Source organism: Anarhichas minor, unplaced genomic scaffold (genome assembly GCF_050575085.1).
Source record: "Anarhichas minor isolate MPS153535 unplaced genomic scaffold, ASM5057508v1 ptg000040l, whole genome shotgun sequence".
Lineage (NCBI taxonomy): Eukaryota > Metazoa > Chordata > Actinopteri > Perciformes > Anarhichadidae > Anarhichas > Anarhichas minor.
In genome coordinates, this window is record NW_027466486.1 from 7,784,368 (window position 1) to 7,797,328 (window position 12,961).

Sequence of the window (12,961 nt, forward strand, 5' to 3'; positions counted from 1 at the left end):
AGCAGACGGGAAGCCTCGCACGAACAAATGGCGTCCCTCCAGTGGAGGAGCAGCTGATTTCCAACGGCGCACGGCAGCGCGAACGGCGGAGAGGTAAACACGCGGCCCCCGGATGTCTTTGCTATGAGATAGCCTCTTGCGTTTCATCAGGACGTTGCGCACTCGCCAGTAATCGAGATCGGACCGCTGTTCCGGTGTGCAAACAAACCTACTATCAAGCAAAAACAGATTCTGGAGCGTGTCAGCTGTGCGCTTCCCTCTGATCTCGCTTATTTATCTACGCTGTTTTTCTTTTTTTGTCGCCGATGGTTGTCGGTGTTAGTGTCTCGCCAGGGCCTGATCTCAGTAGCGGGTCAAATGTTTCCACCCCGACGTTGGAGGGACACATAATGAACATGGGCATCACCCCTTCAGAGATATTCTCCTCCTCCTCCTCCTCCTCCTCCTCCTCCGCCTGACTGGTTGGCCGCCTCTTCGCTAATCCAATTCAGGAGATCATCGTTCCAACCTTTTTCCGGAGGATACACCATCAAGACGGCGTTATCGCAGAAAGCCAGGTAAGGGTCGTGCGCTTCTATTCCGCGTAAACGTCAGCAGTCTAGGATCCGTCTCAATTAGCCTATAAACTGCTGTCGCATTTCATTTTCGCCATTTCCTCGTTTTTACAGCAAGATATATATATATATATATATATATATATGCTGCATTTCGACTAACCAACTATTAGCGGTGTCTTGCGTTTAATTGTGAACTCCTTGCTGGCCTATTTTGGGGTAAACAGGTAGTGCATATAGATGACATGGCACAGGCTGCAGGTATAGCTGCTTCAAAATGACATCAATAAAGGGGCTTCAGTGTGTTGGTGCATGTGTGCGCCAACGCCGGGCTGTGTTTGTTGCTCACACTTGATGAAAGTTGCTGTAATCGTTGTTCACCACAGTCTTAAATCGTGCTCGTTCCACATGCAGCAGCTGCAGAGTTGTCGCTTCTGAACTCCACGCATATCGTTTTCAGAATGGACGGCTCCAACAGAGCTTTGAAAGGTCACACAGTGCCCTACTATTTCCATTTTAAGAAGCAGGTCCTCCCTCAGGGTACAGTCAGATTACAGGCAACGCTATGGAACCAGGCTACTAGACAAACCGAGTTTTCCTGTGTGTGTGTGTGTGTCTACCTGAAATACATTTCTAATGTCTGTCTTACCTGTACACCGTGTTCTCATCTCTCTTCTTATCTGCTCACAGGTAGGCTAACGTGTTTGTATTTTCTCTATCATTTTCAGCTAAGAAAGCTAAAATGTCCGCATCCTGTAAAAAGTCAATCTGATGTCGGAGGTCACTATGTGGAGAGAAAAAACTGGTTCACCTCAAAATTGTGTGTTCGAGTGCCGGGTTGTTGTCCCTGGGGCAGCTTGAACAACAAACCTTGGCTTGTAAGATCCCTGTCATCGAGCGCTACTGATCTCTCTCCTGTTTAATGCTTCTAGCCGTATCACAGGAGCTACAAAGTGAAACACACACTTTCACTCTCTCTCTCTCTCTCTCACACACACATTTAGAGAATGTTGAATTCGACTGACATGCAGTCGATGTTGTGATGCACTTTTTTCCACTCCCCCTCAGCAAGAGCTTGTCCCATTGGGGGAATAAATGCATCAAGCCACTACTTTGCTGCTGCTGCTGCTGCAGATTTGTTCAAAACAAGAGAAAGCTGGTCTTGTACAAAACAGCAACACATTCCTGTGACCAGCAGCAGCAGCAGCAGCAGCAGCAGTCAGCCATCAGCCCGTTCCCTGGGGAAAGTGTGAGATGAGTTTACTTAAGAGTGAGAGGGAATGAAGTTAGGATGCCCAGAACTCAGTGTGCCATTCCAGTCCAGAGGGAGTACAGGTCGAGAATACACCAGGCTGAATGTAAACGGAAACGCGTACGTTCTCAGGCGGGCACGCATGAAGCGCACTTTGTATAGACAAGGAGGGGGACGGCCTCACAAAGCCCAGGCCCTCTCTCGGTAAACACTCGTTTAGCTAAGCCTTTCACGGGGCTGCCTGACCTTTTGGCATCGCCGTGTACTGAGTCATATTACTGCTGCGTTTTGAAAAGGATCTCTGCTGATTATGTTATTGTGATGGTGATGATAAGGCACTTCGGTAAACATAACAGATATTCGGATTCCAGGAGAGTTTGTCACTGGATTTGTTTTGCATTGACTCAGTTTTGGATTGGGCCCCTTTTTTTTTTTTTTTTTTTTTTTTTTTTTTTTTTTTTTGCGCAATCTTCAAACTGTTCTGCAAAAGAGAGCCCCCTGACAGATTTGTAGTTTTTTTTTTTATGGATGAAAATAGTACAGCAGGGCTTGTAGCTGCAATATTTCTGCTTTTCACTGTAAATACATTCTGCTGCTTGATTCCTAGGATGTCATGTTGCATTCTGTTGCAATCACACAAGTGTGTCTGGGGAGTAAACAAGGAATTGCTTTTGGTTTTCCAGACCTGAAGAGGCCATCTGCCTGTGTGAGAGTTATAGCTCGACTGTAGCTCGCACAGCAGCATCTAATGTTAAGGAGATTAGTCAGCCTGAGACGGGAGTTGATCTAGAAATGTGACACCCGTTGTGTTTAAATACACTTAACCAGTAATTAAAACTCGAATTGGTGTCAGTTACCCGTCTGTGAGGGCAGGGCTTTCCGGGAATTTAAATCTGCCATTTCTAAAGACGCTAAGCTGTCTCAGATATACGCAGGACATTACTGCAGAGTACACTTGTTGAATTACTCCTAAACATCTGCACATCTAGATGAGACATTTTGGTGTAATCTGACTCCAGGGGTTGTAGTCTGCCTTTGTGCAGTCTGGGTGCCAAGCGTTATGCAACATCTAAAATGCCATTTCAGCAGGGTTTTAGAGAGTGTTCAAGGGTGGTGCCGGTTTCCAGGTACTCTGTGTGTGTGTGTGTTTGTGTGTGAACCAGACAGTCAACAATGCAATCATTTTAGTTGTAAATAGCTGCTGTAAATGATGTTCGCTGCTCAGAGAGCGCTTTAGCTCTGTGTGTTATGGCTTGTATCCAGCCAGTCGGGATGAGACGGGGATTGTTATGAGAGCATTATGCGGCGCTCTCGTGTGCCGTGCTTCTTCCGTGGGCTCTGTTTTCTCAGACTGGTAGGGTCGGGTAAAGTGAGACGCTGTTATGTAATAAGTGCACCACCGATTCTGCTGACCGTCTGACACTCTGCAAGATTTAGGATTTCAGGATTGTGTAAATTGCAGCAAGCCCTTTGGGGGTTGGGAGAGTATCACGCAGACAAGCAAGCGAGAGTCAAGTCATTTTAGACAAGAAAGGAAGTGAACTTCATCTGAACATCCAGGTTTTGCCTCTGTGCTTTAACAATTATATGTTTGATTTTGTCAGACATTAGAAAAAAAAAAAAGGTAAATTTCAACTTGTATAGGAAACTCATACTCTGTATGCGTCATGCTGACTGTCAAGGGGCTTTCAAGCCATGATACTTTAGCTCCTTCCATCTATACATACTGCCTGAGTGCCTAATGAGGGCCACAGCCAACAGATTAGAAACGGATGCCATTGCAACTCTGGATACATTTTTATTTGCTGGCAGATTTTACTGACTCCTGCAGCAAACGGCCTGAAAATAGATAATGCAACATCATTATGTCAGGATATTTCCAATGCAGCTATAATGGAGTTTTACAGGAAGGAATGAAATTTAGAAAATCTTTCTAAAAAAAAGTTTCCAGTTCCAGTTTTGGCATCTGTCCCACACACAGACTATCAATAGACTATCGGCCAACAACAAATGATGCTTCATGTTCATTAACGGGGTACATCTCGCGCTCCGACTCGACTGGGAATGAGCCAACTCTCTGTTCTTACTACGTCTTTCTCTATCATAGTATCTATGCTCCCCACCTACGAATAAAAAGCAGCAGGATAAACGCGTTGCAGGCTCGCACTCTGCTGAAAGTCACTCTCTGAAAACCTCAAACTGAAGTAGAAGAAGATGAGTCAGGAGGTAGGCCGGGATCTGGAAGTGCCAGTTGTGAGCCAAAAGCTGGTGAAACCTGGCATGAATACCATGGGGGAAGAAAACGGATGAACCGCACAATGCCTATTAAAAGTAGCCATTTCAGGACAGGTCATTGATTACATTACTACTTAGGTTCGCCTAAACCTCTTGCTAGTTTGTTTCCCTCTGTGAGGGCCTGACTAATGCTTGGAACACAGTAGCTATCTAATCACTGGAGACACTTCTTAGCCTTATATCAAGACCACTTAAACAAGAACATAGATTTAACGTTGTAATCCTTGAGATTTCGGTGCTGCTTGATTTGGCAACATCAGTGGTTACCGTGGTAACGGCAAGTAGGGTTTAAAACACAAGATCAAACACTCCTGTAGCAGCTACTTTGTCAGGTATATAATAGAGGAGCAACTTGTGTTTCTGTTCAGCTGGCAGCCAAACCAATTCTGGTGTCAATTTGGGGAGTGCCTATGGTTTGCATGCTCTTCTTGCAAGGTCTTAACTTGGACCCCTCAAAGTCTTGGTCTCGTTTTGGTCTCGATACACTCTGGTCTCAGTCGTGACTCTTAACACCTTTTGGAGGTGCGCAGCCTGTTGCCTACAACTCTAACAGCTCACTGCAGCTGCTCCTTCTTGTTCCATTATACTTTGGGAAAATTAAAAACAAGTGTCTGTCCAGAAAATGCAGAAAACCACCACTGTCTTGTTTTGTGGACACATCTTTGACAAACAGTCACTGTTCCTGTGAATCCCTCCCTAGGTAAGCAATCTAAACCCAGTGGGGGAGTGATGGACTCCACCACTACTTTCGCAGTATAGAAAAATAATTCTGAATGCAGATGCATTGAAAGGCCATTGCAGAATAAAAGGCGTACCATAGATGACATAAAAATGGGGTTTGATTTCATGTTGATAACATAGTAAACTATATGCTGTTGTCCTTCTGTGGTGTTTCATGTACACGCAGATCAGCTTGCCTTCATCAATGTTGGCTCTTTGGCCTGCAGTCTCATGGCCCTAGGAAGGATAATAAGACTACAGCTCTGTCGGGTTATCTGAAAATAGTTTAATCATCAATACTGATAACAATTTCCTCCCATGATGATTACTGTCTGACATCCCTGTAGTGTAATCCGTTATGTCCCAACAATGAAAGTGAGTGCCTCACTTGTGGCAGCTCGACCTGCATTCTGGCTGACTAGACATCTTAAACCTGAAGAAGACGATATGTAACGGCCTCGGGCTCGACAGTACAGGTAACGCATGAGGTAACGCTGCAGGTGCGTTGGTGTGTTTACTCGCTTGCGCACAGGCATCTGTTCTCGACTGTGGTGAAAGGTTTGACTAACCTGTCAACATCGCAAATGAATGTGCATATTGATTCAACTGACAAAAAAACAGATGAATGTCAACAAGAAACAAAGAGGGACATTTCTGAAGTATCCCGGCCTCTTTGAGCTGCAAAGCAGGTACAGCATACACATCACATGTATACATGTTCGTTATTAAGCTGACATATATAATTGCAGAATATCTGAATTACTCAAAATATTAGATGACTAAGCTGAATCCTGGTTGCCAGCCTGGCAATCGCTTTTAAACTTAGTGTTGAGCCCTAATGTCTAAATATGGGCTATAAAGTCTTACATAAGGCCAAGCAACCAGCAAAGTGTTTGCATTACAATTTCATTCATTGAACAACTTGATTAGATGAATGCAACTACACTACACTACACTCGTTTGATAGGTAAAGTCACAGAGAGACAGACCTCTCTGTCTTTGGAGTGTTTCCTCTCCTCACTTTTGGTGGCTTTACATCCTTTTTGTGTATCTACGTCAAACCCAACAACAGGACGCCAGCGCATTTCCGAAGATAGTTTTTGGCTTCCTCCATCTCGTTCTCCTGCACTGGGACTCAAGAGACTGGGTTTGCTTTACAAGGCAGCAGCTCACCAAACACCAAAAGATGCGGGTGGAGGGCAGAACAATAAGTTGGAGCCAGAATGTGCTGTTGTGGTGAAATATATATACGATGTGAGAGAGCCCTCTGTGGAAGATGATATGTCAGTCTCCATGGAGACTGAAGGAAGATGGCAAAGAAAATGATGCCTGAGATCCTGGGATGATGACACAAAATGTGAAAATCCTTGAGTCTATACGCATTTGTTTTGTCTGCATTACAACAACTCAAGCGATTACTGAAATTGCTTGTGATTTGCTTTGCCCACTGCTGGTGAGAGTGTCGCCATACCCCCTGCAGTTAAGGCTCTGAGTGGCTCTCTGTTGGAGTGGCTCTCTCCTCCTGAGACCATGGGAACTCTGTTGTCCAGTGAAGGGACAACAGTCCTCACCATGCAGCAGTCACGCTCGTTAGTTTGGCAGTAGTTATGTCGTGTTCTCATTTCGGTGAAAGGACACAACTGTTGATGTAGCATTGCATCATTTAAGTGTGTCAATCAGTGCTATGCAATCACTTTTAAAGTGAGGTAAAACTGCATGTGTTCTGTACTTCTTTCCTTGTGTAAGCTGATTGCAGTACTTGCCATGACCTGCTCGGTTCTTTTAGCCGGCATATGCGTAACAACAGTTAAGCCTTGTGTGGTAAAATAATGGATTTGTCCCCATTTTTGTGTATGCTTGTGATAAAGCTGATGAGGCAGTATAAACATTAAAAGTGAAGATGTGCCATCACGCGCTGAATGTGCCACCTCCTCATGTCATGTACAAGAAGTCACCTGCAAAAGCAATACTTTTATTTTTAAACATTTTGTTTAATCATTAGGAGTTTTGTAAGCTTGACTGGATACATGCGTTGGTAATGAATTGACAGCAAATGTCCTATTTATCATCTGTTTGTGTGACTCTAATAATAGGTTTTTTTATGGGCTGCCACACTTTTTTTTTGGCGTGCAGCCAAATGCCTCTTCTTTTTCTTTCAGAAACGCTGCCAGCAATGTGCTAAAGGATCCACCAGTTACGTCACTTTCAGGCAGCCTGTGGTTTTCAGCCCTATGTGGGTGTGACCGTGTGTTTTGTTTGCCGTGTTGATGTGAATTTAGATTTCTTTGGAGAAAATAACCGTCCATTTAAATCTATTCAGCCCTAATTAATAAACAACCAAGTGGGATTGATGAGTTTGTTCTTTTTTCCGCGTGTTATTTTGGATAGAAATTCACAATTCATTCTTTTGAGGGTTTACTTCAAAGATGAACAAAAACAACCTGGCAGGAAAAAAATACTATGGAAAAATAAGGATTAAGCCAACTACATTAACCAACAAAACTGAGTGAGTTTCAAAACAGTGAGGTTTGCCAGTTTATTTTTGTTTGATTCCGTTTTTGGATGGAAGTACAGAGGGAATTCTCGATGGATGGGTATAACTAAACTAAATATAACTTCCCATGATAACACACAGAGCAGTTGAGGCCAAACATGTTTATAGCCAGCTGAGCTGAGCAGCTTCATGGTGTTAGGAAAGAAATGGCTGGATTGGGTGTATGAAAGATTGTGCGTCTTAATCAGATTGTTCTCTGTAATCTGGTTATAGTGTGCATGTAAACTCAACGAGTGAAGCTGTAGCGCAATGAGTGACAAGGCTCTCTGCATCCGTCAATACAAATAGGCTGTCGTCTTCACTTAGCTTCTGATGCACTATGTGAGCCTGAATGTCTTTTTGGAGGGGAGAGTTTGCGATATAGCACTCTCCCTCCAGTAAGGAATTTCTTCTATCTGTCTTTGTTTTGTATGTTCTTTGTTATACTCTGACTCAACTGTATATTGTCGCCCTTTGTTCAGTACATGAAGCCCTGAACAATAAGACTTTGTGGCAAAGAAGCCTCTTGCCTCAGTCAACAGCCTCTTGCTCTGTGCACGTTGCCCACCAGTAGGTCATCAAGTCCGCCATCTTTCTCGTGTAATCAGACCAGCAGCGTGTGGTTTCTGTCTCCTCCAGGTACTGAGAAGTTATCTGGGGTGTGGGGATACTCTTTAGAAGTGCACTTGGGAGGCTTACAGGGGTGTGGAAAATTGTACTTTTTTAATTATAATTTCACATGATTACTTGGGTTTACTGTCTGTCTTTTCCCTTTTTGCCCTATTTCACTCTGTTTTGCATTATCATTTTGTTTCCTTCCCCATCTTCCTTCCGCTTTCTTTTCGTTCTTTTTTTTTAATTTTATTTTTTATTTTTTCTATCCCAACTCTGTTTTAGTTCTGCTTTATTTCTGTCTTTTGTCTTCGGGCATCTTTACGGTTTCTACAACTGAGTGGCATTAACGCTGTGGGGCTTTTATCTCCAGTGTTTCCTGGTAAATGTGTTTATAGCTGTGTGTGCTCCCAGAGTTTACTCTGCCTGTTGACACAGATGCAGACATAATGACTATTAAGCCAGTGTAACTTGTGAATTGACTGCAGATTTGCCATTTTTCTGGAATTTGTTTGTGCTACTAAGAGAATAACCTGGTCCTTGAGGCCACACTCTACTTCTTTGTCCGAGTGTTCTACAGGTTCTACTGATATGATCATCACTACATCATGTTAACATTTCTCATTCACTCATTGATAGAGAGCTGTAGCAACAGTTGTGAGAAAGATGAAACCATGTGCTAGATCAGAAGAAATACATTGAGCATGACTGAGAAAAAAAAAGAAGTTAATTTAGCTATTTCTCCAGCCGGTTTAGCCTTCAACAAGCCCAACTTTAAGTAAATACAGACCAGCTGCAGACCAATCGCAGCCCCTGCAGTAACTGTATACTCTGCTTAGAGAGGGGATATTCAGCTTGCATTGCAGCAGAAAAATGGCAAAAGACCAAGTAGGCATGAGACAGGTTTTTTGTCCTACATACCCAGGCATGACCACTGTCAGCGCCTGTCTGGCCCACACTGCAAAACTGACTTTGACTTCCTTGACACCACGATACAAACGCGCACACACACACAAATATATACGCACACAAATAGCTTCCTCATGCCGCTCACAAAGCCAAAATACATCTAGTTCATTGTGTAACTCCCCAGGGCTTGGAAAAATCTAGGCCTATCACCACTCTAAGCTATCCTCTTAGCGCTCCCCCGCCATGTCAAGGACAGACGGAGACCGTCCCCAACTGCTGTCCCCCTCATGAAGGCATGTCACCTTTCACATTCAGCAATTGAGCTGTCCCAAAAATAAAGTCCCTGTGTGTGTGCTCTGGGTTATGAATTTGGGTTAGTGGATGGAGTATGTGGGTCATGGCTTTGTATCTATTGTATGATCTTCATCACCCTATGGCCCATATACACCCGTGACCTACATTCTGCCTAAAAACATGCTAGAAATAGACGCTGGCATGATTTATCAATGGTATTTTCCCATCAGACAAGACCTTGCCTTGTCAATGTGGGGACATGTCTCACATTGATTTTATTTTGATAGTGCACCAAGGACATAAACTATGTTAACATATTGAGTGTTGCAAATTTACTGACGGGTAATTCATTTTATTACATATTTTGACTTGATTGATTCCTTAAATAGCATTTGCACGACCATTCAGGAGGAATCATTTATTACTGTATGAATAATACAGAAGATGTTGACTACTATCCAGAAAAGGGCAAAATATGTGCCTCAAATCATCGCTGTGTATGTGGCCATAGGTTATGTGCTGTACATTTTATTGTAAGGCTTTGACATGGTACGTCTTTCGGCTATATGAGAGAGATCTGTTTCCACAGATTGATGCCTCTCTAGTAAAAGGTATACGTTGTTAACTCCGTACCTTGTGTTGGGTGGATTGCGATCAGTTATTCTCCAGGCGGCCATCGAAAGGTGGTTCACTGCAGTGCTCCCTGCAAGATGCGGAGGATTTAATGATAGTAGTGTTGTATGTAAGTTGTTGTCTAATGTAGGTGTAGCTTGTAATGCAACAGAAACACTTTGCAATGTATATGCTGGGTGTATAAAATAATACTAGCGGACGGAATGAAAAGAATAAGAAGAACACCTTTACAGTGCAGTATAGCACTATAATGTACTGCCTCAAAATGTACTCTCAAACACAACAAAAGGTGAAATTGCATTTATTATCTTTAATTCTTTAACTCTAATTCATGTCGTCCAGAAAACACTAAGTTGTGCAAATTCTTATGTTGAATCTCTTGACGTTTGTTCAGCCATTTGTTGAAGAACGGGCCGAGTGAAGCAGGAGTAGACTTTCATTTAAATAATCTGATTCTGATCATTGTTTTTATTTTGGGTAAGCTGAACATGTGTTTCTAATAACGCTTTCATAGAGGAAATTTGTTTTGTGAGGATCACGTGGCAGATTCAATCAATTTCTTACTCTCTAATTCCTAATGGGGGGGGGGATGGGATCCTTTGCTTCAGTCTGCAGTTTGCTTCTGTCCATCTAGTGTCTTTGTGATCTGTTCTGCCTGTTTGTGCCGTTGCCCACTGAGAGCGTTCACAACCAGGTGACAAGAAGTAATGGCAGGCAGTAAAGGCCAGCCAAGGGATTCTGGAAAATATACAAAAGTGGCACATTGCTGCTGTCCTTTCTCTCTTTCTTTCTCTTTCTCTCTCTCTTTCTCTCTCTCTCCTTTTCTCTTTCTCTTTCTCGCTCTCTCTCTCTCTTTCTCTTTCTCTCTCTCTTTCTCTCTCTCTCCTTTTCTCTTTCTCTTTCTCGCTCTCTCTCTTTCTCTTTCTCTCTCGCTTTCTCTCCTTTTCCCTCTCGCTTTCTCTTTCCCTCTCGCGTTCTCTTTCTCTCTCGCTTTCTCTCCTTTTCTCTCTCGCTTTCTCTTTCCCTCTCGCTTTCTCTTTCTCTCTCCTTTTCTCTGCATCAGTGGACACAGGGAGGATGTGACATAAGTGAAACTTAAAGACCCTTCTAATTGGTCATGGAGAGCAGGGCAGGGCTGTTAAGGGAGGAATGGCAGGAAGGAACAGGGAAGGGAAAAGCAGACGGCAGGATCACTAAGTGCCTATTACAGATCCTGACCTCCCCTCAGATTCAATATACATGGATTTTGAGGTGAATGAATTCACATGCTTTGTGATTCCTCAGATGTATTTGTTGAATGAAGTTACAGCTGCAATTCCAGTGAGACCACAGCAAATGATTGTAGCAGTGTGCCAGACAGAAGAGTCAACTTGAGATTAGATTTGGTTTCACTTATAAGGCCAGTCGGGACAAAGACAGTTTGAGTCAGCTGGTACCATATCATGCTTCTTACTACATTCATTCTGCTGCAGCCAGTGAGGACACACTTCAACATCTACTGTATTGGCTAGTCCCCAGACTTAAGATAGAATATGGTCTCAGTCTTTTTTCCAGCAGCGGCCCCGCCTTCTTCTCTAGCTGGTCTTCAGTTTGCGTCCTTTGCACTCTCTCCGACTTGTCTATAATCGGTTGACGGCACATTCTTCTAAATCAGCTGAAGGACGTCTCTGTGCCTGTGTTGAAAGAATCATCATCTATGTGTGTGTGTGTGTGTGTGTGTGCAAGAGAATGAGTGTGAACAACGTGTGGGCTGCTCCCACTCCCAGCTCTGCTGACAGTTGTTAGCATGCTGTCTTTCACACCAGCCATAGGTGAGGTATATAAATAGAGGCTTATGCAATGCATTGTGACATTATATGATGACACATCTTTTGCAGTGATCTCTCTCTCTCTCCTCTGTAGGACCAATGGCAATGTAGAGTGTACACACTGGTGCATTGAGAGCACTTAGTTGGGTTTAGTTCCTCTTGGACGGAGCCTGCGTGGCTATGCAGCGTGAGGCTTCATCCTGTATCTCTTGTCTATTCACGTTAGAATTTGCATGTCATTGTTTTCTTTGTATACTTGGAAGAAGCATTTATTTGAATGCAGAACAGGGTCTGGTATGAAAACGGAGAGCAACGGCAAACCACTATGGTTGTGATGTTAATTAATCCTTCCTAGATCAAATTAAATATTAATCTGTTGATCGTTTCTTCAATTACTTGTCTGGAAAACTGTAATGGGCATTTATAACGTTTTATTGACCAGAGCCTGACATCTTCAGATTGCTTGTTTTGAGCACCAACAGTCCAACATAAAAGAGTTTTCAATTTAGAACCGTGTACAAAAATAGCAAATCAGAAGTTTTTCTTTATTGACTAATGACACAGTAATTTTGTACTTAAAAGACATTTCCGATCATTATCAGATGTCAGAATTTCAATTTGCTGTGATAATAAATCAGGCCTTGAGTGTTGCTGGCTTACACAAACATGATCAATAAATAAACTTACAGTATTCTGCAATATCTGCACTTTACCCATCAAACCATGTGTTGACAAGTAGTGTTTTAGAACTGTTGCTTTAGAACAGCTCCGGGCAATCTGAGCTCTCTCTTGGAAGCGGCTTGTTATCCATAAATTGAATCAGACCGACTATGAAAATGAGGATTTATGGAAGCCAGTCCTTTCCACATAGAAAATGCTTCTACTGTATGTGTGTAAGTCTTTGTCTGGTCTTCTATCATGGCCCTCGTAAGCAGCAGTTGACATTACTGGACTGAGGGAAATTAGTGATGTGGGTTTTTGGCCAGTTTGCTTTTGAGATTAGATTTTGCCTTTGGTGTTGTGCTAATGCTAGGTTCACTGTGTGTTACTGTTATTGCTGTGTGTATCCATGCGAGTGTTTTTTGGTGTCATATACGTCTATGTTTTTCTGCAATTGACCTTTTATTTCACACAGCATATATGATGTAGGCGTAGATGGATAAAAAAAATCACTTCTAGCTCCCCAGAGAAGTTCTCCTCCATTGCTCCTACATGACCATTTCCACCCCTGTTATGCAATGGATTCTTAATGCATGTCTGTGTGTGTGTGTGTGTGTGTGTGTGTGTGTGTGTGTGTGTGTGCGCCTTTTGTCTCTTGGTTATGGAGTCATTACGGCATAAGTGCTGCTGT

The 12,961-nt window shown here is 43.0% G+C and overlaps 1 protein-coding gene across 3 annotated transcripts in view; it reads left to right on the top strand.

The window, feature by feature from the left end:
• The first annotated feature begins 13 nt into the window (after positions 1-13).
• Positions 14-12,961, top strand: part of rnf144aa (ring finger protein 144aa) — a 28,479-nt gene continuing 15,531 nt past the window's right edge. Inside the window, exons 1-2 of one of the 3 annotated variants that reach the window (XM_076107715.1) lie at positions 14-194; positions 323-557. The gene's annotated coding sequence lies outside the window, so the exon portion shown is untranslated. Of the gene's footprint in view, positions 558-12,961 lie in introns of all 3 variants that reach the window. The other 2 variants (XM_076107716.1, XM_076107714.1) reach the window with 2 other exon arrangements.